At 29.3% G+C, this 24,699-nt stretch overlaps 2 long non-coding RNA genes across 2 annotated transcripts; both read right to left on the bottom strand.

The window, feature by feature from the left end:
* Positions 1-2,030: 2,030 nt before the first annotated feature.
* Positions 2,031-2,840, bottom strand: LOC140675419 (uncharacterized). Its single transcript, XR_012048395.1, has 3 exons — positions 2,678-2,840; positions 2,227-2,408; positions 2,031-2,139 (listed from the first exon to the last, which is right to left on the bottom strand). It is a non-coding gene; the product is annotated as an uncharacterized lncRNA (long non-coding RNA).
* A 16,183-nt stretch (positions 2,841-19,023) lies between these two features.
* LOC140675393 (uncharacterized) lies at positions 19,024-23,688 on the bottom strand. The gene is made up of 5 exons (XR_012048389.1): positions 23,598-23,688; positions 22,155-22,346; positions 20,533-20,724; positions 20,064-20,194; positions 19,024-19,142 (listed from the first exon to the last, which is right to left on the bottom strand). It is a non-coding gene; the product is annotated as an uncharacterized lncRNA (long non-coding RNA).
* Positions 23,689-24,699: the final 1,011 nt, after the last annotated feature.

Here is a 24,699-nt window from a genome sequence, read left to right on the forward strand (position 1 = left end):
CAATAAACTTATTATAAACTTATTACATATATTCATACATTAACATACGTTTATACGTATTCAACATATCATTCACACGGTAACACAATAGTTCCGGATCTTATAGCTAATTCATACACATTATTTCAATTACACACTCATTCTCTTACAATATAAACTTGTCACAAATTTATGCGTTTATACACACTTACACACTCCTCATCCATTCATTGTAAATATATCACGGCATATTACATGTACATTTATATCATTATTACTTATATATATAGATATAAACTTTTACTACTAGTTATAATGATATACATACATATAGTTATATAATAACGAGTTTAATGTCTGTAAGCTAATCTAGACCTTATAATCCACGAATAACATTATGCGACATCATAGATAATTGTTAATTAATAAAAATTGTTAATTAGCGAAATGCTCTCATATCCCTACAATTATTTAAGTACAACGCTATAATACAATGCGGCGATAAATAATTAATCAGATAAGTTATCGTAACGCTAGTAATAATTGCGATATATCTAGAAATAACGATATAAATATTATATTATAATGCTAGTCCCGAAGCTTCTAGAACATTCAGGAACCGTCGGATCACGTGAAAATTTCGGACAAACACCGTGACCGCTTACTATTGCCCGGCGCGTGATACGCGTAACAAACAAGCGTGACCAAGATCGGACCATGTTGCGTGCGCTACAATTCAGAAGGGTGGGAGCCCTCAGCGACCACGGGTATATAAACGGGAGCACCGTGCGCTCAAAGTCAGTATTCGATCAGATCATTCAGTTTTCGCAGTTTAGTCAGTATTCAATTAATATTCTATTTAGACAGATCAACAGTTACATCAGTTAATTCAGTATTCGGCTTTCACCCTGACAGTAAAATCAGTTCGTACAGTTCATTCGGCATATTCGATTCAGTCAGTATTCGATCAGCTCACATTCAGTAATCAGTTCTCGCTTAGACCAGTCGTAGAGACATTCAATTCAGTATACATTCGGACATACAGTATTCATTAAATTCACCGTACGTGCAGACAGTCATCCGTGTGACTTAATAATCGGTTATCCTTATAGCATTCGATCATACACACGTTCTTACAAATTTTCACATGGTGTAATTAATATTATATCTTTGAATTAGTGTTTTAGTTCATTACGCGGTATTATTCACACAAAATCATTAACTCAGAGAGACTTCGAGACTAGCTTATCGCGAATATTATTAATTAGTTTCCAGTTCTTGCATTTACCGTCGTATAAATTTATTCTTGATATTGGTTCCACTGTCACTATTATATTTCTTTTTTCTTTTTCGATTTTCACGGCGCCCACAATACATATCGAATATTCTATCTATCACTTTCAAATACATTTTATCTTAATTTTCATTCGCAGTAAATTTATCTCTATCAACAATATAAGCGTTATATTTTTTCTTCTTCAGACAATCAGATAATATTAATGCCGCCTATCTAATATCGTTTAAGCGTCCGAAACCTGTCTGCGCGTGAAATTATAGTCAAAGAAAAGTTCTATTAACTAATGTTATAATCCTAATAATATTGTAGATCCACATTCTCGTATACACCCGTGTGACAGTGTGTTCCCCAGTGGTTCCTGTAACATATAATAATTTAGTGAAATGAGTACGTTGTCGTTATTATTAAGATATATTCGTGTGATCATTAATCACATTGTTTACGTGTAATTTACTCGAAATATACATACCTGTGTCAGTTCGCGGCCCCTGTCCACTCCGGCGTCGGTCATCTTCTCGGTGTCAATTTTTCTCGCCGTGAATCTCTCGTGTCCACACACCTGTAAATATAGAGACAAGCTTTCTATTCTAATTTTAATACTGAAATTATCAGGCAAATTAGTGCTAATTATCTGACGAGGTCATCCTTCCTTCATGCCTACATCGGGCTCTCTCTTTCATCCTACGGAGACGCGCGCCTCTCCCAGGGCGTTCCGGTTATCCTGCGTCGGTGCGCGCCTCCTCCAGGGCGTTCTTGTATTCCTTATAGCTTCTTCTTTTATTTTTTTTTCTCTTTTCTTTTTCCTTATCCGCTCGCCTGTGGCAAGGTCCGCTACGTCTTGACATACCCGGAGCCTCAGATATCTGTAACATATAATTGAAGAGATTAATATTTTATTCGAACGTCTTCATAGGGAGTGTCATTAGACAGAGAGCGATAACCATCCTTACCTACACCGTAGTGTGCCTCCTTCAGGGCGATCTACATCCTTCCTACGTAACGCGCCTCTTTCAGGGCATTCCGCCTCCTAGCGTGCAGCGCGCCTCTCTCAGGGCGATCTGACTCCTCTCAGTCCACGAACCGCACCTCTCTCAGGGCGTCTCTCACAATTCCTCCGATCGCTCTTCTTGGTCTGAAATATAAAATAAATATTAAATTAAAATAAATTCATTAAGGCTCACCCTGTCCCCACAACCCGTCAGATAAAGTCAAGTTAACTCGTTTAGCAATTTACATTAGCGCGTGTATGAGCCCCTTATCACCTATCATAACCGTCCCTCTTGGTTCTGTGTGTATGTTTTTTTTCTCTTTTCCCTTTTTCATCACTCGCGTTACTATCCCTAACCCCTATCTATATTCCCCCGTGTATTCAACCATGGCTTTGATTATAATTTCGCTTACATCTTTAACTGCGTCATGGGTTGGTCACGTCGATCAGAGCGCGCTCATCAACTGAAGCGCCTCATCCGGTCGCTATACCAAGGCGGCTCTTATTTAACGGTCCGAACGGCCGCGTCTCCACCGGATAGTCAGAACCCAGCATCCGTCGGGTATTTCACATACCCTCCACCGGGAAACCCTACGGCGGAATCCTCGACTCCTGACCCGTTAAACGACGCTGTCACTCCACCGGCATCCAGCAGCGGGGCCGTCGCTTCCTCATATAGGCCCTTACCGCCTATCGAATACCGTCCGTGGCCCGTGCCCCCGCCGTTGATAGACTTCGGGATTACACAACCGAGGATCCTTTATTCTCAGCCTTTCTTCGGGCGAGTACGCATCTTGCCGGCCGCTGAAGTACCTATCAGTTCGCCTCCCGATACTCGTCCATGATTTAGTCGTCCACTCGTCCTGTAAAATATAAGAAAATATAACTGTATATGTATGTTTAATATAAAATAATAATAAATACATAAAAATTAGTATATGTAAATAATCTGTATTCATTGTCTACTCACTTCACATCCTCCTCATTACCCATTACGTCCCAACCGCCAGCTTCCGGTGTACCGCTACGCTGATCATGACAGGTTTACCGCTCGGCCACCACGATTCGCGTACACCAACCACCGCAACCGCACCTCGCTCGCGATGCAGGACGTAACAACTTAATTGTACAGCACGTGGACCTTTAATCCAAAGTAATATCAATTTTTTCACTATGCCTAAACATATCAAATGCATGTAATTCAGTGTTACGGTTGAAATTAATCCGAAATTAAGAATCTGTTTTAAAATTGTTTCACCAGTTTGAAAATCATCATATTTATTATTAGCAAAATTTTCATTAGTTTTTAAAGCATCAACAGTTTTTGTCGCTGGAAAACATAACCGTCCATCTAAGTATTCGCCTCTAACAATACATCGCGTACAACTATTGCAACCAGTATGATTTTTTATTGATAAAACAAAAGCTTTTGCTGCCGCATCACAAATTAAACCATGAAAATTAATTTTTACTTTAATTCCATTATAAAAAAATCTTGCCACAAAACTCCCTCTATCTAGGCCGTTCGAAACCGGCATTAAAATGTAGGTCCCATATGGCTGCAGATAAGACGCACTCTGCAGTTATACGCTAGAGGGATCACCAACCTTTGACAGGAGAGGGCGTTTTAAGAAGAAGATAAAAAATCTATTATTAATTAAGAAAATTGTTTCATCAACAAAATGCTCTAAAAAATCGTTGTTACACTGTGGTTTTGTTTGACCGTAATATGTTCCAACAATAAAAACTGATTTTAGAACAGTGTCTATACATAAAATGGGCCATAAAACAGAACTGCTTGATTTCGAAATTAACCATCAACGTTTATAAATATATCCAAACGATCAGTCATTTGGCCTAAAACTTTATTATAACCATCTAACATTTTTTTAAATGCATTTTGTAAACCAAAATGACAAAATTGTCCACAGCTCATTTCAACAAATACTGTATGTCTTGGCGTTTTAAGCAATGTTCGAGGATCTTTTGGGAACAAATATTACGTATATTTTCGTAATATGGATAAAAGTGCCGCGAGAGCAACGTGGGAAATGTTGAACATAATTACCCAAGAAACTATATAGCTTTAATAAATTGATTATCTTTTTGATCAATTTCATTGTCAGAGTCAACATCTCTTATACACTGTACTATTGATTCTTCAGTTAAGTCACTTATTAAACTTGTATCACTTTCACTATTTGTGCTATTATCACTACTATCTTCTTTTCTTTCCTCATTAAATTCAATATCATCAATAATATTTCCATCAGTAATATTTCCAATTAAATCGTCTATAAATTCATTTCTGTTGACAAATTCATTTTCTATTGGCTCTAAATTTTCAATATTATCGAATTGTAATAATTCATTATCTTCTGTTTTAAAATATTCATTGTTCGTAGCATTTAAAATACTTGATACATCTGAAACAATGTTATTAGAAATAATTCTTTGAAGAAGTCGTTTAGAAAGAGAAGAATAATTTTTACGTTTTCTATCTATCTTAATTATACTATAAAATAATATAAACTAACGAAGTTGAGATAAAATAATGTATACCTAACTTAATCTAACCTAACAAATGAATAGCTAAATGTATCAGCAATTAATCGATCTCAATGACTTTTATCTACATTTGATATATTTATACTGTAAAACTCGTAATATATACAAAATACCTTTCCTCAATAAAATATCTCCCTCGAAAGCTATTTGTTGAAATAATGTTGATGAAATCGAGTTTCTGCACATTCAGATTTCTCGTACTCCTAGCAACATATACAATTTTATATATATATATATATATGTGTGTGTTATTTTATGTATATATATATTATATATAATTATAAATTATATATATATTATAAATTATATATTATATAATTTAATATATTTAATATATTAAACTTTATGTTTAAAATGCCATATATTTATATACATATTGTGACCGTGTATTCAATTTTGGGCTCGAAACCCGCGTACGCTCCTCTATACGAATTCTGGGCCGGTGGACTGGCCTACGACACACCTTCGGCGCGATTGCTTAATCAATCGTCAATTTAGTATATCGAAACGATAAAGTTTGGGCGCCAGGCGCGAAAATTCGCGCCGTCTCTAATTGATACGGTATTCGCCTGATCCACTCAAAATCGCAAAACCATTATGATCGCGACGGCAACTAAAGCGGCTAGTCGGAACTTAAGCGGCAGAGGGGGGGAGGGGGGTTTGCGTAGGAGCTGAACGAGATCGAGAATCGATTTTTAGCTGGTGAGATTCCCCCGGAAAACAGACACAGTTATTAATTGGAAGAATAAATATATTTGACAAAGAGTAGTATAATGGGTATAAGGTACAAAAAAATTCTCGGCGTGGAGCGAGAAGGACTTTCGGAGAAGTTATTTTAAATGCGACAACTAATATGTACGTCGCACGCTCGGTGCATATGAAAAGCGCGTGATGGCGCGATGTCGCGGCCGAGGAATATCGAATTACGCGTGATTTCGTGGGAATTCCGACTTTCTCGTAGATCGCTCGCGACTTGTTAAGGTCGTGGCGATCGTAGAAATGTTTTATTCAATTATAGGTATCAGATCTCGGCCACGAATCGTCCGTTAATCACGCTAATCGATTTACGTTAGAACTTCGGAAATGTACGCAAACATGCGCGGTCGGCACGCATCGATCTCCACCATCGATCGCCACGGTATTAATTGCAAGCACTACACGGCGTAGGAAGTCCCTCTAACAAGCGAAATACGCAGATCCGACGTCCGTGTACACAAAATTACATTCGACAAGATGACGTTACAATAATTGTTCCCGGATCGCGAGTCAATGAGTTGCGCGGAACGTGAAGTCGCACGCGACACGCGGTATACGAGCTCGCTTCCCGGATACAGATTAACACGCGACAACAAATTTCGATAACTAAACGGTACGGGATACGGTAATACAATAACGACTATCGGCGGCGATTATTGAGAGAGACGTTATGTCCTTTTTACGACTCGGACGAAATGCGGCCCCCGTAAATCTCGATATGGCACAAATACGCGAATATAATATCCTCGTGAATCGCGACAACTAACATTACAACGATTATAACAGGGCGCGTCCGTCTGAATCGTAAGAGTTACCGGTTTGGCGGCCTTACAATCCTTCGTCTTTTCCGTCGTCCGGTCTCGCACAGTGATCCTGGCTAGACGGGTTGATAGGCCTGTCGTCCTCGATCGCTCGCCGAACAGTGACAAGCGTGAGGCCTGCGGGAAACACGCCGGCGACATCGTACCTAATCAGGCCACCTGCGGCGCTATCGCAGCCCTTAGGGCCAATCACGGCCGCTCCTTATCGCGGCCCGTTCGATCCGGGTTATCGATCTTATGATTTCTCGGTTCCCGCGAGGCAACTTCCTGGTGCGGCTTGCCGGCAGCTTTCGGGCGGCTCGGTCCGGTGCCCTTGGCTTCCCCGGACCCCATGGTTGAGTCCGACCTTCCAGCTCCGTAATCGGGGCTCCGATGTTCCATATATCGGAAGTGGCCACCCCCTTGACCATTCCTTTTCGGTCCTTCGCTCTCGGTACGATCCTGCGGATTTGAACCCTTTAACGGCAGCCGATGTTCCCGCCGGTTTATAAATTATCAAGCAAAATGTACAGTCTCTAGCGGGCGTGATCTCTCCGCAGTCCTTGGCCTCCGCTCGTCGTCACAACCAGGCTCCTCGGACCCGCGTAGCCGTCGACTATAAGTTGCTGCGGCCAAACTCACAAATAACGCGCGAAAATAAGAAAAGTAGACCTCGCAGGGCGCTCTCTCTAATTTTCGAGGACGCAGCCCCCGCGAAACTCCTTCCCGATCGGGCCTTTCGGCCCTTGTGACGGACGAAAGAAAACGTCACGTCACAATATATACACATATATATATATATATATATATATATATATATATATATATATTCAATATATATACATATGTGTTTCATTTAAAGTTGAAGCAGAAAAGACAAAGAAAGCGAAATAGAAGCAGGACATTTAAATAGTTATCTCGATGTGCGTTGTCGAAAAGCAATCAGTTTGTTGTATATTTGACAGTTATTGGTTAAGAAGACTCGTGAACGTGTAAGTAAGTTAAAAAAATGTACACTTATATTAATTTCTTAAGAATTCCCAAGAATCCCAACGAAAAGTGTCCACTAAGATTATTATTATTAAGATTACAGAAAGAGCTCCGAATTATTAAATATAAATAAGTAGATAAGAAAGAGGCAATAAAAGCGAGGAGATGTGAATCAAATTATAAGTTATTTTATATAGGTGATGTGTCGCAGATATATTGACATTAAGTACATTAGTAACATTCTATAAAAAGACGAAAATTATAATAAAAATCTGAACGTTTTGATTCATGTTTTGAATCCTTTTCAGCATAATATATAAAATAAATAAGTAAATTATAAATAGATAAAAACGAAATTTATAAGAACGCATCGCATAATAAAGGCGTAAGCAATGTATGAACTAAAAATCGTGATCGTATTCGCATGATTAAATGGATCAATGCATTAGAACCGTATTACATATTTGTCGCATGTTAGTTGTATAAATTATATATATATATAAAACGATCCAACTTGTTCGGCTCTTTTATTGTACAGCTTGCATAATAATCCCGTGAGGCAATTCTCTGAGGTTTCCAGACCGAGGGAGGTATGCAGTTAGATTGAGGGGTTAAGTCTGTATTAGTAAAATGAGTTTGTAATAAAGTAATTTACCGTTAATTTGTGTATAATGGTGGTGACTCAGAAAAAGCTTACAGGATATGCATTCCGTTTGTGTGTTGTTGAATCTATGGTATATATATCGCGACAACTAATGTTTAACGTGTGGTTATGCCGATGGTACAGATGGTAATGAGCTCAAGGGCGAAAAATACATTTAAGATGGAAAGAGTTAGATAGGTGACATTAGATCTTAGGCAGTTTGTTTATTATATCATCGTAAATAGCTGGCAAACATTCTATATCTGTTTGTAGATTTATGCTATTTATTTGTCGTTTAATGTATAACATTTCAGATATCAGTCTTTTTGTGTAATAGGGCTCATTGTCTAGTATTTGTGCATTGTCCCAGTCAAAGTCATGATTGTATGTTAGGCGGTGGTCAGTGATCACTGATTTGTTGTTATTGGGCTTCATTATGTTGGTCTTATGTTCTTTTATCCTAGTATTTAGCTTTCTGTCCGTTTGACCAACATAAGAAGCGTCGTAATTTAGACAATTAATTTTGTATACCACGTTTGTTTTCATGGGACTAGGGATAGGATCTTTGTGTGTCTTAATAAATTTGTTGTTTTTGTTTATACTGTAGTAGGCCAATCTGATGTCGACATCTTTTAGAGCACTCTTTATTTTATCAGTTACTGACTGCAAATATGTAATTGTGAAGTATGAGTTATTATTGGGTGTTTGTGATTTTTTGTCGGGTGGTCTATTGTTAATTAAAAACTTTATACGGTTATTAATTCTTTTGAATATGAAATCGGTTGGATAGGAGTTATCCAGTAAAATCTTTATTATAAATTTGATGACCTACTCAAACGGTGGAAAAAACAAGAATATATCTCGACCATTGAATATCGTAAAATGTCCTTCAATGAAGGTAATTTACCACGAGCATATTGGGGTTACCCAAAATCCATAAGATTAACATCCCTTACAAGTTGATTGTATCATCTATCAATAGCCCATTATATAACTTAGCCAGTTGGTTACAGAAAATCATGTACGACAGCTTCCCGAAACCGAATAGTCATATTGCAAATAGTTTTGATCTAGTCAACAAATTATCTGATTTACATATTGATAATGATTACGAGTTGTTTTCGCTAGATGTAATCTCACTGTTCACTAACATCCCGATCAATTTAGCAGTAGAAAGCATATCAAAGAGATGGCAATATATCACAAATAATTGCAACATCCCAGAATCAGAATTTTTAACAGCAATAAACCTAGTCTTAAACATACTTTGTCTTCAATAACAAATTTTATCAACAAACTTTTGGCACACCAATGGGCTCCCCACTCTCTCTGATCATCGCCGACATAGTCCTACAAGACATAGAGGAGAAAGCATTAACGTTATTGAATTTTACCTCTCCCATTTACTTCAGATACGTGGACGACATATTAATATCGGTACCTCCAAAATTTATCGACGAGACATTGACAATTTTTAATTCTTTCCATAACAAAGTACAGTTCACTGTGGAAAAAAATGACCACAACAAGATTAACTTTTTAGACCTAACACTCATTTTAATTAATAACCATCTAATATTTGACTGGTACCATAAGAACACATTCTCGTGTAGATATCTCAATTTCTATTCCCAACATCCTAACAACCAAAAAAGAGGCACTGTAATAGGCTTAATTGATAGAGTATTCTTATTATCACATCCCATGTTCCATGAAAAGAATATCCAATTTATAATAAAGATTTTACTGGACAACTTCTATCCAACCGATTTTATATTCAAAACAATTAACAACCGTATAAAGTTTTTAATTAACAATAGACCATCCGACAGAAAATTACAAACACGCAATAATAACTCATATTTCACAATTCCATATTTGCATACAGTAACTGATAAAATAAAGAATGCTCTAAAAGATGTCGACATCAGATTGGCCTACTACAGTATAAACAAAAACAACAAATTTATTAAGACACACAAAGATCCTATCCCTAGTCCCATGAAAACAAACGTGGTATACAAAATTAATTGTCTAAATTACGACACTTCTTATGTTGGTCAAACGGGCAGAAAGCTGAATACTAGGATAAAAGAACATAAGACCAACATAATGAAGCCCAATAACAACAAATCAGTGATCACTGACCACCGCCTAACATACAATCATGACTTTGACTGGGACAATGCACAAATACTAGACAATGAGCCCTATTACACAAAAAGACTGATATCTGAAATGTTATACATTAAACGACAAATAAATAGCATAAATCTACAAACAGATATAGAATGTTTGCCAGCTATTTACGATGATATAATAAACAAACTGCCTAAGATCTAATGTCACCTATCTAACTCTTTCCATCTTAAATGTATTTTTCGCCCTTGAGCTCATTACCATCTGTACCATCGGCATAACTACACGTTAAACATTAGTTGTCGCGATATATATACCATAGATTCAACAACACACAAACGGAATGCATATCCTGTAAGCTTTTTCTGAGTCACCACCATTATACACAAATTAACGGTAAATTACTTTATTACAAACTCATTTTACTAATACAGACTTAACCCCTCAATCTAACTGCATACCTCCCTCGGTCTGGAAACCTCGGAGAATTGCCTCACGGGATTATTATGCAAGCTGTACAATAAAAGAGCCGAACAAGTTGGATCGTTTTATATATATATATATAATTTATACAACTAACATGCGACAAATATGTACAACGGTTCTAATGCATTGATCCATTTAATCATGCGAATACGATCACGATTTTTAGTTCATACATTGCTTACGCCTTTATTATGCGATGCGTTCTTATGAATTTCGTTTTTATCTATTTATAATTTACTTATTTATTTTATATATTATACTGAAGAGGATTTAAAACATGAATCGAAACGTTCAGATTTTTATTATAATTTCTGTCTTTTTATAGAATGTTACTAATGTACTTAATGTCAATATATCTGCGACACATCACCTATATAAAATAACTTATAATTTGATTCACATCTCCTTGCTCCTATTGCCTCTTTCTGATTTACATATTTATTATTATTATTATTATTATTATTATCATTATTATCATTATTATCATTATTATTATTATTATTATCATTATTATCATTATTATCATTATTATCATTATTATCATTATTATCATTATTATCATTATTATCATTATTATCATTATCATTATTATCATTATTATTATTATTATCATTATTATAATTATTATTTAAAAATTTACACTTTTTTTGTAACTGAAAATTATTCACCAGGATTATTATGAAATCTAATAATTTTTTCGAATAAAGCCGAGACATGTCAATTTTGTCTTTAAGTTAATTTATGACAGGGATATGTTCCCCTCGAAGATAAAATTGCTCTGTCTCGGCTTTATTCGAAAAAATTATTAGATTTTATAATAATCCTGGTGGGTACTTTTCGTTGGGACATTCTATATACACATATATGTATATGTCTTTTACGAATTAATATAATGTGTAATCCGTTTTATTTAAAGTTTGAGAAAAATAAGTTGGAGAGAGAGGGAGAAAGAGAGAGTGAGCAAAAAAAAGAAAAGAGAAGAAACATAATATTAGGTAATAATAAATTATTTAATTATTAATATAATATTATATTAAGAATATATATATGTATATATACAGGATGTTCAGCAACAGCTTGGACAAAATGTAACAGATGAGTCTACAGCATAAAATAAAACGAAAATAAAGAGTAAAATAATTTCTATAGAGACTTTTTTTTGTAGTTATAAATGTTTGAAAAGGAGCCCGCACAAATCTTATAAAAATTGGATTTCGGTGGAATAGGTTGTTTTTTCAAATGGTTTTGGTAAATAATTTCTCATATATAATTATATATAACAATATAAAAGTATATAAAAATATATAAAATTCTGTATAAGTTATGTATAGTTATGTATAGTATGTATAATATTTTATTATTGTTGAATGACATCTAGCCAACATTAATATAAAATTATATATAATTATATAATAAGTCATATAATATTATATATAATTATACATAACTTATACAAAATTTTAAATATTTCTATAATTTTATTTGGTCATATATCATATATGATTATACATAACAAATTTTTTACCGGGGTGTAATTAATGATGTGTTGAAAAAGATTTAATAGCCTCAAAGCTAAATGATGGACAATTATTGAGTTATAGCCCGGTAAAAAATTAATTTTTCTCAGTAACTGTTCATTACATAGCTTTGAAGCTGTTATATTTTTTATCCAGCAGGTTACAAGCTACAATAATATGAAAAAATCAACTAATTCCTTCAAAATCCAGTCTCTTTAAGGATTGTGCCAGGTCTTTTATCATATAAAAACCTAGAAGAAAATCTCTATCTAAATTTTTTTACTCTTTATTTTCGTCTTATTTTATGCTGTAGAATCCCCTATTACATTTTGTCCTAGTTGTTGCCGAACACCCTGTATTTATTTTTAAGTTTTAATCTACTAAATATAAGATAAATATAAGATTCGATGACGACGATGACGACGATGATGACGATGACGACGATGATGATGATGATGATTATTGTTATTTCATAAATTTGCATTTAGAATTCAATAACTAAATTTTAATAATTTATTTGAAATATTAGATAATATATATTTGTTTTAATTAATATTTTAACATAGTATGTTTATTTCTTCTTTTTATACATGTTTATATATTTAAGATATAATAAAAGATTTAATTTAATATTTAATAATTTGTTTTAATTATAGTAAATAATATATAAGTTTGTTTCACATAGTATATCTATATTTCTTTTTTTTCTTGTATATATTATTAGCATTTAAAGTTTTAAAGATTAAATTTCAATATATATATAGTTCACGTGTTTAAATTTTATTAATTAATATTTACATTTTAATTAATAAAAAATATACTTTAATTAAATAAAAAATATTTCTATATTTATTTAAGTTTTTAAAGTTCAAAGATTAAATTTTAATAATTTGTTTAAATTTAATAATTATATATATATATATATATATATAATTTATTTTACAGAAATTATACGTATATATTATATCTTTTAATTGTCATAAAGTATATCTTTATTTTTGTAAAAATACCAAAACGCAAAATACAGCGTACCCTAGAAGAAGAAGAAGAGTTTCAACGACAACGTTGTGAAAAAAAGCAGAGAATCAACGTCGTCGTCGTCAGAATGCAAAAGTATTAACTAATATACCAAAATCAATTGATTACAAAAATTATACTATTTGTATTGCTGTACAATACGTAATAATCATATAATTGAATTAAATGATAATGTTGAAGAACATTCATCAGATAATATATTATTACACCAAGTTGTTTGTACTTCTGGTACAATATATAATAATCGTATAATAGAATTAGATAAAGAAATAATTGGACAAAATTATGAATCAATATGTCAGCAACGTTCTGTAGAATTTCGTCAATCTCGTTATCGATCACGGCAAAAAAATCAGCCTCGTTTAAATAACAGTAATACAATGTCAATTAATGATATAACTGAATATTATATTGGTCCCATGGATGTGTATTGCATTCATTGTAATGCGAAACATTTTGCTGCTGAAAAAATTTCAAATAAAGGAAATTCATTTCATGATTGTTGTAATCATGGTGCAGTATATCTTCAACCATTACCTGAACTTTCTCAATTACTTCGTACTTTATTCGATGGAACTCATGTAAAATCTAATAATTTTTGTCAACATATTCGTAGTTATAACAGTTCATTTTCGTTTGCATCATTTAACGCTAATTTAATTAATTTTCAAGATAATCGACCTGGTCCATATTGTTTCAAAATACAAAAGCAAATTTATTATCAGATTAATACAGCATTATATGCTACACAAAATGAAAGTCCTACTTATGGCCAACTTTTTATTGTAGATTCAAATGAAGCGATAGAACATCGTCTTAGTCAAAATTCATATTTAGATTTAGAAATTTTACAAAACCTTGAACGTATAATGCGAGAAATTAATGTATTTGCTCAGTCTTATCAGATGATGGATGAAAAATTAGAAAATCAAAGACGTTTAGAAACAGAATCTGGTGAATTATTACCCGAATTACAATTATTATTTACTTTAAAACCAGGTATGGATCGACGTCAATATAATGCTCAAAGAACTAATGAAGTTGCTGCAGTTTTTTATACTACTGCTGATGGAGAAATTCCAGAATCGTATGTTACAATACGTAATAAAAGTACTAAAACTTTACAAAATGTTAGTATTATGGATCCAAATGTAGAACCATGGATCCATTATTTTATCCAAATGGTACTCAAGGTTGGCATCGTTATTTAAAAAAATTAAACAGTGATAAACGAATAATTAGAGGACAATATATTAAATATCGTATGGCTATTCGTAACGAATTTAATGTTTTTTTATTAGGACGCCGTTTATTTCAACAGTGGCTCGTAGATAGTTATGTAAAAACTGAAAAAGATAGAATTGATTATTGTAAAAATCATCAAAAAGAATTACGTACTGAAACATATCAAGGTTTAAGAGATTATTTACAAACTACGGCGAACAATTTAAATGGACGTATAGGAAAAATGGTTATACTTCCTTCTACGTTTATTGGATCGCCGCGTAATATGTTATAAAATTATCAAGATGCAATGGCAATAGTTAGTAAATTTGGTAAACCAGACCTTTTCATTACCATGACTTGTAATCCAAAATGGCGGGAAATCAAGGAAAACCTCTTACCTGGTCAACAAGTTTCTGATAGACCTGATATTTGTGCTCGTATATTCAATATAAAAAAGGATTATTTAATTGATTTAATTGTTAAACAAAAATTTTTTGTTGAAGTAGCAGCGTTTGTGTACGTTATTGAATTTCAAAAACGTGGTTTACCACATGTTCATATCTTAGTTACTTTAAAATACAATTTTAAAATAACAACTTCACAAATAGTTGATAAATATATTTCTGCTGAAATTCCTGATCCATGTGAGAATCGTATTTTACATGATATAGTTATGAAACACATGATTCATGGACCTTGTGGGGATTGGTGTTTGGTAGATGGAAAATATTTAAAACATTATCCAAAACTTTATTTAGAAGAAACTAGAATGGATGAAAATGCTTATCCTTATTATCGTCGACGGGATAATGGTAGAAATTTTGAACGTCCTGGGGGATACATAGTTGATAATCGTTATGTTGTTCCATATTATCCTATTTTATCAATTATATTTAATTGTCATATTAATGTTGAAGTAGTTTCAAGTATAAAATCTGTTAAATATTTAATATATATATAAAGTATAAATATATTTATAAAGAACATGATGTTGCTGCTATAACTATTGAACCAATAACAGAAAATGTAACTATTGATCATGATGAGATACACAATTATATAGAAGCTCGTTATGTCAGACCTGTAGAAGCCAGTTGGCGTATTCTTGGTAAGAAGTTACAAGATAAAAGTCATGCAATAATGCGTCTGCCAGTCCACCTTCCTAATGAACAAAATATCATAATTAATAATGAAAGCATTGACAATGCAATGATTTCTGCTTTAAATCAAGTAATTATGTTAATAGATTACTTTTCATTAAATTTACGCGATGAAGAAGCAAGACAGTATTTATATATAGAAATTCCACAATATTATACGTTTAAAAAAGAAAAAAATTAATGGTAAAAATATATCACATTGGGTTAAACGAAAAAGTCATTATAATTGCGTAGGACAAATGTATTCCGTTAGTCCATCACAAACAGAATTATTTCATTTACGGTTATTGTTACTTACAGTAAAGGAGGCAACAAGTTTTAATAATTTGAGAACAGTAAATGGAGAATTTTATCAATCTTTTTCGGCGGCATGTTTGGCTTTAGGTCTGATTAAAGATGATGATGAATGGAAACGAGCTATGAATGAAGCTGTTGGATGGATGATGCCACGACAACTTCGTAGATTATTTGTACGTATATTGGCTCATGCGGCGGTAATCAACCCGTCGGACGAGTGATTACCACCGCATGAGTCGCTAAAACTATTTTATTTTATAACATGAAATTATGCTTTAAATAAAATTTTGGTAAAGAAGAAAATGTCTTATAATTACGTCAGGAATAAATGTTCTTTAAAATAACGTCGAACGCTGCGATAAACTGATTGCTACACGCGATGTGTGTATGGCTGAGTGTGTGTGTAAAAAAAAGGGACAGAGTGAGTGAGTGAGTGAGTGAGTGAGTGAGTGAGTGAGTGAGAGAGAGTGAGAGAGAGAGAAAGAGAGAGAGAGAGAGAGAGAGAGAGAGAGAGAGAGGGAGAGAGAGAGAAATAACCGTCTTCGCGACGGCGACGCTCTTTCCATTGTCATCGACATTGTCGTCGACGACTTCAGACCGATCGATATATTGATTTTCCAGCTCAGCTGACAGACACATCGCGTGTAACAATCAGCTGATCGCAGCGTCCGACGTTATTTTAAGGAACACTTATTCCTGACGTAATTATACGACATTTTCTTCTTTACCAAAATTTTATTTAAAGTATAATTTTGTGTTATAAGATAAAATAGTTAGCGATTTTGACTCATGCGGCGGTAATCACTCGTCGGACGGTCAGCTGCGCCCGCGCTCGCGGTGCGCCGCTCCGCTCCTGGTTGCCTTCTATACTCGACGCGTGATTTGCTAACTATTTTCGCTTATAACTTAAAAACTACGCTTTAAATCAAATTTTGGTAAAGGAAAAATTGTCTTAGAATTGTGTCAGGAGTACGTCATTTTACGGACGAAAGGTTGTTCTGGGACACCCTGTATATATATATATATATATTACATAATATTTATTGAGTATGGCAGATTATCTTTCTGCTCAGGTTACAGCTACTTGCGCTGTACTTGGATATTTTGATGTAACTGACTACTATTTATACAAAAATTGTTGAGGTGAGAAAATATATAATTTTATTATATTGTATTATAAAATATTGTTTAATTTAAATCACGCAAGCAAGAAATTGTTTTTATAAATATATAGATTATATTTGTTTAGTTTTACTTTAATCATTTGTTTTACCATCATTGAAATTGATTTTTATTTAATTAATATTATAACACATTATATATGTAGATTAGTGCGATGATTTTATTTTTTCATAAATGATTATTAAATTAACTTTAGTATTAAATTAACATTATATTAGTCGCTAACAATAAGCTGATGTTTTTGTTGTTAAATCAAGTAAATATTCTTAAAATAAGAATTATCTAATGTCGTCTAAGTAGTTGTAAGATTTGATTTAACGTTTTTTATCAACTAAGATTCTTATAGTTAAATCTATATATATTTATCTATCTATATTTTATTTTTATCTTTATAATAACATCTAATAACATATAAAGTAATTAATTAAATATAATTAATTTGTGAAAAAAATATATATAAAACATAAATAATAATTGTATATATACACGTATTCTATTTATTATTTTTATTTTTATTTTTTATTTATTTATATTTATTAATATATATATATATATATAGATATTGTTATATATCATTGTTATACAGGGTGGACCATTTTAATCCATCCAGTCGAATATCTCGAAAACCAAGCCCGGGAAAGAAAAATGTTTCAGACAAAAGTTGTATGGTTTCGAGGGAGCCATAAGATGGTACCATTGGTTTGACCTTGAAAAGTCATTTGAAGGTCGCGTGAAGGTCACTTCAAGTTTTTTAAATGGAACACCCTATATATTTTTATATATTCTTGTAGCTCATCTCGAGAGCTTCCCAAAAACTTATGACAAAGTATTTTTCATTAAGTATTTTTTGAGTTATAAGGCTTCAAAGTTGCAGTATTTTGACATAAAATACAAGATATCTCGTAAAATATTTATTTTTTGATTATCTTACTCTAATACTTTTATGCACAGAATAATGAGACGAATCAATTGGTGTAAAGTAAAAATCTGAATTTGCAACTAACAGTTACACATACTTTAACATAATTATGTGTTTTCTTCACACCAATTGATTCGTTTCATTATTCTGTGCATAAAAGTATTAGAGTAAGATAATCAAAAAATAAATATTTTACGAGATATCTTGTATTTTGTCAAAATACTGCAACTTTGAAGCCTTATAACTAAAAAAATACTTAATGAAAAATACTTTGTCATAAGTTTTTTGGATCTCCTCAAAACCATACAACTTTTGTCTAAAAAATTTTTCTCTCCCGGGCTTGGTTTTCGAGATATTCGACTGGATGGATTAAAATGGTCCACCCTGTATATGTGTGTATTTTGTAAAATGCTTTTACTATTTATTTATTTATTTAAATTTTATATTTTTATATTTTATAATTTTATATTTTTATTTAAATTTATTTATTTTAATTTTGTTATTATTTACAGCAGACTGATGAATTGTTCTCATTGTTACTTACTATAACAAATGTGTGCATCTATGAGAACCATATTAATATAGTTTAGAATGTATATATATATATATATATACATACACATATATATATATATATATATATATATATAATATTTATTTAGTATGGCAGATTATCTTTCTGCTCAGATTACAGCCACTGGCGCTGTACTTGGATATTTTGATGTAACTGACTACCATTTATACAAAAATTGTTGAGGTGAGAAAACTATTTTATTTTTATCTTTTTAATTAACATAAAAAGTAATTAATTAAATATAATTAATTTATTGACAGTTGTTATAAAAGACATCTTACAACAAGAAAGACAAGAAATCTTACTAGGTATCTTAGAAGAGATGAATAACATATTATAAGACGTTTTCATTGTCGAATAAAATTATTTTAAACAGATCTTGTTAAGATTTTTATAAAATACAATTAAAAGAATATTTATTTTCATTGGAAGCTAAACTTTGTGTGTGTGTGTGTGTGTTTGTGTGTGTGTGTGTTTGTGCTTGTGTGTAAAAGGATTCTCAGATATCTTCTTTCTCTTTTTCTTTCTCTTTCTCTTTTTTTTCTCAATGTGTACTTATATTGAACTTCTTTTATTCTGTATCTGAAAAAATATTGACCATTAATATATATAATATTATAAAATAACCTTAATGTAATTAATTAATTTAATATAATAAATATTATATTATAATATTACATTATAATAATATTATATTACATTATTATATGTATATTATATATTATATTATTATAATATTATATTATAATAATATACATATAAATATATAAATATTACTATATAATATTATATATAATATTTATTATGTTATTATATTAGTTATTTATATCTTACAATATTTTTACGACAAATATTACAAGGAATTAATTTATATAAAATAATTAAAATAATTTTTTAAAAATTAGATTAATTTACTTAAAAAGAATTGATTGATATCATTTAAATTTTTTATTATAATATACGTTTGCATATATTTAAAAGTAGAATAATTACTTGATAGTGTTGTTTAAATTTTGCCATTTTTTGCATTTTAAATATAAATTATCTTTTTTATATAGAGAGGGTCCGGAGAAGACTTGGATTTAGACTCTCTCTGGATTTTATTAAATAATAAAAAATTGTTTATTAACAAAAAACAAATTAAGCGATTTTCAGTCTAAACGGAAAGATTCATAATAAGAATGTTTCTTTATTATTTTCTCTCCTAATTGTATCACACATATAATAATATTAAATAATTATAACAATACTAATTATCTATAAATAATTATCTCCATTTTTAAGAAATTGAAATAATATCATTTACAATTATTTTTTAATAAATTTATCAATCTAATTTCTTAAAAAGGAATTATCTTAATTAATTTTATGTAAATCTATTGTTTATAATGTTTGACGTAAAAATATTATTAAAGAATTATTAAAAATTATATATCTATATATATATATATTGTATATAAAACATTATATATATCATTTTTATATTAATGGACAATCTTTTACTTGTGATGAATTTTCTTCTAATTTTCTTTTTTTTGGTTTAAGTTCTCCTTTCAATAATGATATTAAAGACATACGACCATCTATTTTACGAATGTCATTTAAATTATTTACGAGTAAATATTCTGGTTCAGCTGTAAAATTTAAGAAACAATTTTATTAAAATTTTAAAAATACATATACAAAAAGTTATTCTATATAAAAAATTTGAAAAAATCGCAGAAAAACAATAATTTTGTAATAATAAAAGAAACGATAAAACAAAGGTAAAAATTCATAGACCGTACATAATAATAATAATAAAAATCATTATTATTTTTATATGTATATATATATATATATATATATATATATATATATATACATATGAAAGATTAAAAAAATTTAATTTATTATATTTATAAAAGTTTATATTTTATATTAAAAATAATGAATTTAAAAAATTTTGAAATTAATAATAAATATTTATTACCTGTTTGTATAACTCCTATTACTTCAATTTTATCTCCTTTGTTTATATTTAATTGTACATAATTATCTTTTTTAAAATTTATGATGTGAACTTCCAACTTAAAAATGCCGTCTGTTATAGATCCGCAACCAATTTTATTAAATTTATTATTATGCGAGTCAGAAAAATTTGTTTTAATATATTCTTCCAATACTATAAAAATATATTTTTATTAAACATATTTATTAATAATAATATAATTAAAATAACAAGAAATTATATAGTATAGTTAATTTATTAAATTTATTAAATTATTGATTATATTTATTATATTTATATAATAAATAAAATATAATAAAATTAAAATAATAAAATAATAAAATATAAAATAATAAAATAAAATAATAAAAAATAAAAAATATAAAATAAATAATAAATAATAATAATAAATAATGTATAATAATAATAATAATAATAATAATATAATAATAATAATAAAATAATAATAATAATATATAATAATAATAAATAATAAATATAAAATAATAAAGTATAATATAATTTTTATTATTTATATTAATTATATTTATTTATTATTAATTATTTTATTAATTTATTTTTTATTCTTTTTAAAACGAATTATTAATTACTTTTATGAATTTTTTTAAAAATTTGTTTTAATATATCCTTCCTATACTATAAAAATATATTGTTATTAAACATATTTATTAATAATATAATAAACATTAATAAACATTAATAAATATTAATAAACATAAAATATTAAATATATAATAACTTAATTGTATAATATTAATTATATACATTAAATTATATATCATAAATTTTTTATAAATAAATTACTGAACAACATTTAATCGTAAAATGAACATTATTTTAATTTTAAAAAAGTGTCTATTAAGAGAAAAAATTTTTTTAATTTAAAATATTAAAATATTATATGTATTATTATGTGTGTTCTCTATAATAAATAAAATTAATTTAAATAATAAAAAAATATTGATGAAATAAAAAGCAAGTTTAAAAAAGTAATTATATATTTTCTGAAAAAAATTAGTATGTGAATAATTTTATTTGATGTATATGAGAAGATAATACATTCTTTTAACAAAAGAAAATATTCATATATTTTTTTAAAAGTGATATGATAGATTTTTTTTTAAATTATGGATACTTCAATTGTAAATATAACAATTCAATGTATTCAATAAAATTATATTTTGCTAATATATTATTGATATATGTTACAATTATTTATTTTAAAGAAATATGTTTTGAAATATATAAAGTTATATATATTTTGTTTTAAATACTCTTTTTATATTTTATTAATAAAACAGATCTTTTATCATTTTGTATAAAAGTTACATAAATTAGAAGATAATCATAGAAGAGAATAGATTTATGATTATCTTATAACTTAAGTAACTTATAAACAAAATGAAAAGATCTGTTTTATTAGCAAAATATAAAAAGTGTATTTAACATATGAATAAAATTATTGTTAGTATAAAATAGATATTTATAAAACATATATAGAAAATATGTATATAAATATAAGAAAATAGTAAAATTTATATTTAATATTTAATATACATACATATATGTATAATAGAACTTACTGACGCGTTTAGATGTGTTTAAGACATCACACAATTTGGTTGCTACAGTGTATCATTCATATTATTTGGCATATATTTCCTCAAATTTGTAACAATAGAATTAGTACGAATTAATAATTCGTATGGAACATTTCCATTGTTAAAAGTTGATATTTTAGGTAATCTAACTTGAACACCGTCTAAATGGATAATCTATAAATTTTTAAAAATATATAATTATATAATATATAATATTAAAATTTATATTATATAATATAATATTAATATTAATATTTTTAATTATTAATTTTTTTAAATATTAAGAATATTAATAAAAAAAACATTTACATGATTTGCTAATATAATATCTTCAACTCGTTTGACATCGTCGTTCCATGCAACCACTTGTATTTTTCGACCCTTATTATTATTTAAATAAAATTTTAAAAAATTAAACTGTTGTTTATTTCCAACAAAACGTGGAGATTCTATACCATCAACATAGCCAATTATTTCGCTATAGGAAATATAAATGTAATAAAATTCAGTAATAGAATTAATAAAAAAATAAGCAAAATAAAAATAAAAATAAAATAATAGAAAAATAATAATAAAATAAAAGAAAATAATAATAATAATAATATAATAATAAAATAAAATAAATATAAGAAAATAATAATATAATAATATAATAATATAGTAAAATAATAAACAAAAGTAAGAGCGACAAAAAATATTTTATTTAAAATTAACGAAGGCGAAAAATACAATAACAAAAAAAGAAAAAAAGAAAACAAAGAGTAGATAGAAAAGGAGCCAGAGAAGATAGAAAGATACAATATTAATTAATTTATTAGTTAATAAAGTAATAATCAAAATATTATTTAAAATGAAATTAATGATATTTAATCTTAATGTTTTTAATATTACATACAATCATATTGTTAAATTTAAATGTTAATTATATATATATATATATATATTGATTTATATAAATAATACATATAATTAATATATATAACTATATAAATATATAAATATTTCATTTATAGTTAAAGAAGATAAATAATAAGCAAAAGTATAAAAATAATATAATTATAGGACGTTTAAATAATAAAAAGAAATTAATGATAAAGCAAATTAAAAAATACATTATATTTATTAATATAAAACATTATGTATTTTTTGTTTTAGAATAACATATTTTTTAATATAACAATGAATTATTTTTGCTTTTACGAACACGCAGGCACGCACGTACGCACGCACGCACGCACGCACGCACGCACGCACGCACGCACAGTATGTAAATATATTTTATTATTTATAAAAACGTCACATATTAATATTAAAATTAAAAAAAAGTTCAAATTTATTAAAATAAAAATAAATACTTAATATTTCATTATAAATTTATAATATTTAATAAGTTTTTTAATAAAAATGAATTTATTATTTACTTACATGATTGAATTGTAAACTTGTATATTATCTATAATTTCATTTGGAGTCAATAAATTTGCGGCGTTTTCTTCTAATTCTTGTAATTTTTTATCTCTTTCTTATTTATATTTTTTCTCCAAATTTTTTTCCTTTTCTTTCAAATTTTTTTTAATCCTTTTTTCATTTCTGAATATATGTATTTTTAATTATTTATTTTTATTATTTTTATTATTATTTATATATATACTATTGTGTATCCTTATCTATAGAATCTCATGTAGAGAGAGAGAGAGAGAGAGAGAGAGAGAGAGAGAGAGAGAGAGAGAGAGAGAGAGAGAGAGAGAGAGAGAGAGAGAGAGAGAGAGAGAGAAGAGAGAGAGAGAGAGAGAGAGAGAGAGAGAGAGAGAGAGAGAGAGAGAGAGAGAGAGAGAGAGAGAGAGGAAAAAAAAGAGAGAGAGAGAGAGAGAGAGAGAGAGAGAGAGAGAGAGAGAGAGAGAGAGAGAGAGAGAGAGAGAGAGAGAGAGAGAGAGAGAGAGAGAGAGAGAGAGAGAGAGAGAGAGAGAGAGAGAGAGAGAGAGAGAGAGAGAGAGAGAGAGAGAGAGAGAGAGAGAGAGAGAGAGAGAGAGAGAGAGAGAGAGAGAGAGAGAGAGAGAGAGAGAGAGAGAGAGAGAGAGAGAGAGAGAGAGAGAGAGAGAGAGAGAGAGAGAGAGAGAGAGAGAGAGAGAGAGAGAGAGAGAGAGAGAGAGAGAGAGAGAGAGAGAGAGAGAGAGAGAGAGAGAGAGAGAGAGAGAGAGAGAGAGAGAGAGAGAGAGAGAGAGAGAGAGAGAGAGAGAGAGAGAGGTATATATATTCAAATTTATAGTATATATGAAGAATGGATAGCGCGCGCTTGTGGTGTTTTAGTATATATAAAATAACACATATATATATATATATATATATACTATATATATATATATATATATACTATATATACATATACTTATAAACTTATATATATATATATATATACTATATATACATATACTTATAAACTTATATATATATATATATATATACATATAATCAATTTATATATGATTATATATAAAGATGTTTTTACCTGAACAATTTAATATTCTGT

The sequence above is a fragment of the Anoplolepis gracilipes genome, chromosome 17, assembly GCF_047496725.1.
Source record: "Anoplolepis gracilipes chromosome 17, ASM4749672v1, whole genome shotgun sequence".
In the NCBI taxonomy this organism is placed as follows: Eukaryota; Metazoa; Arthropoda; class Insecta; order Hymenoptera; family Formicidae; genus Anoplolepis; species Anoplolepis gracilipes.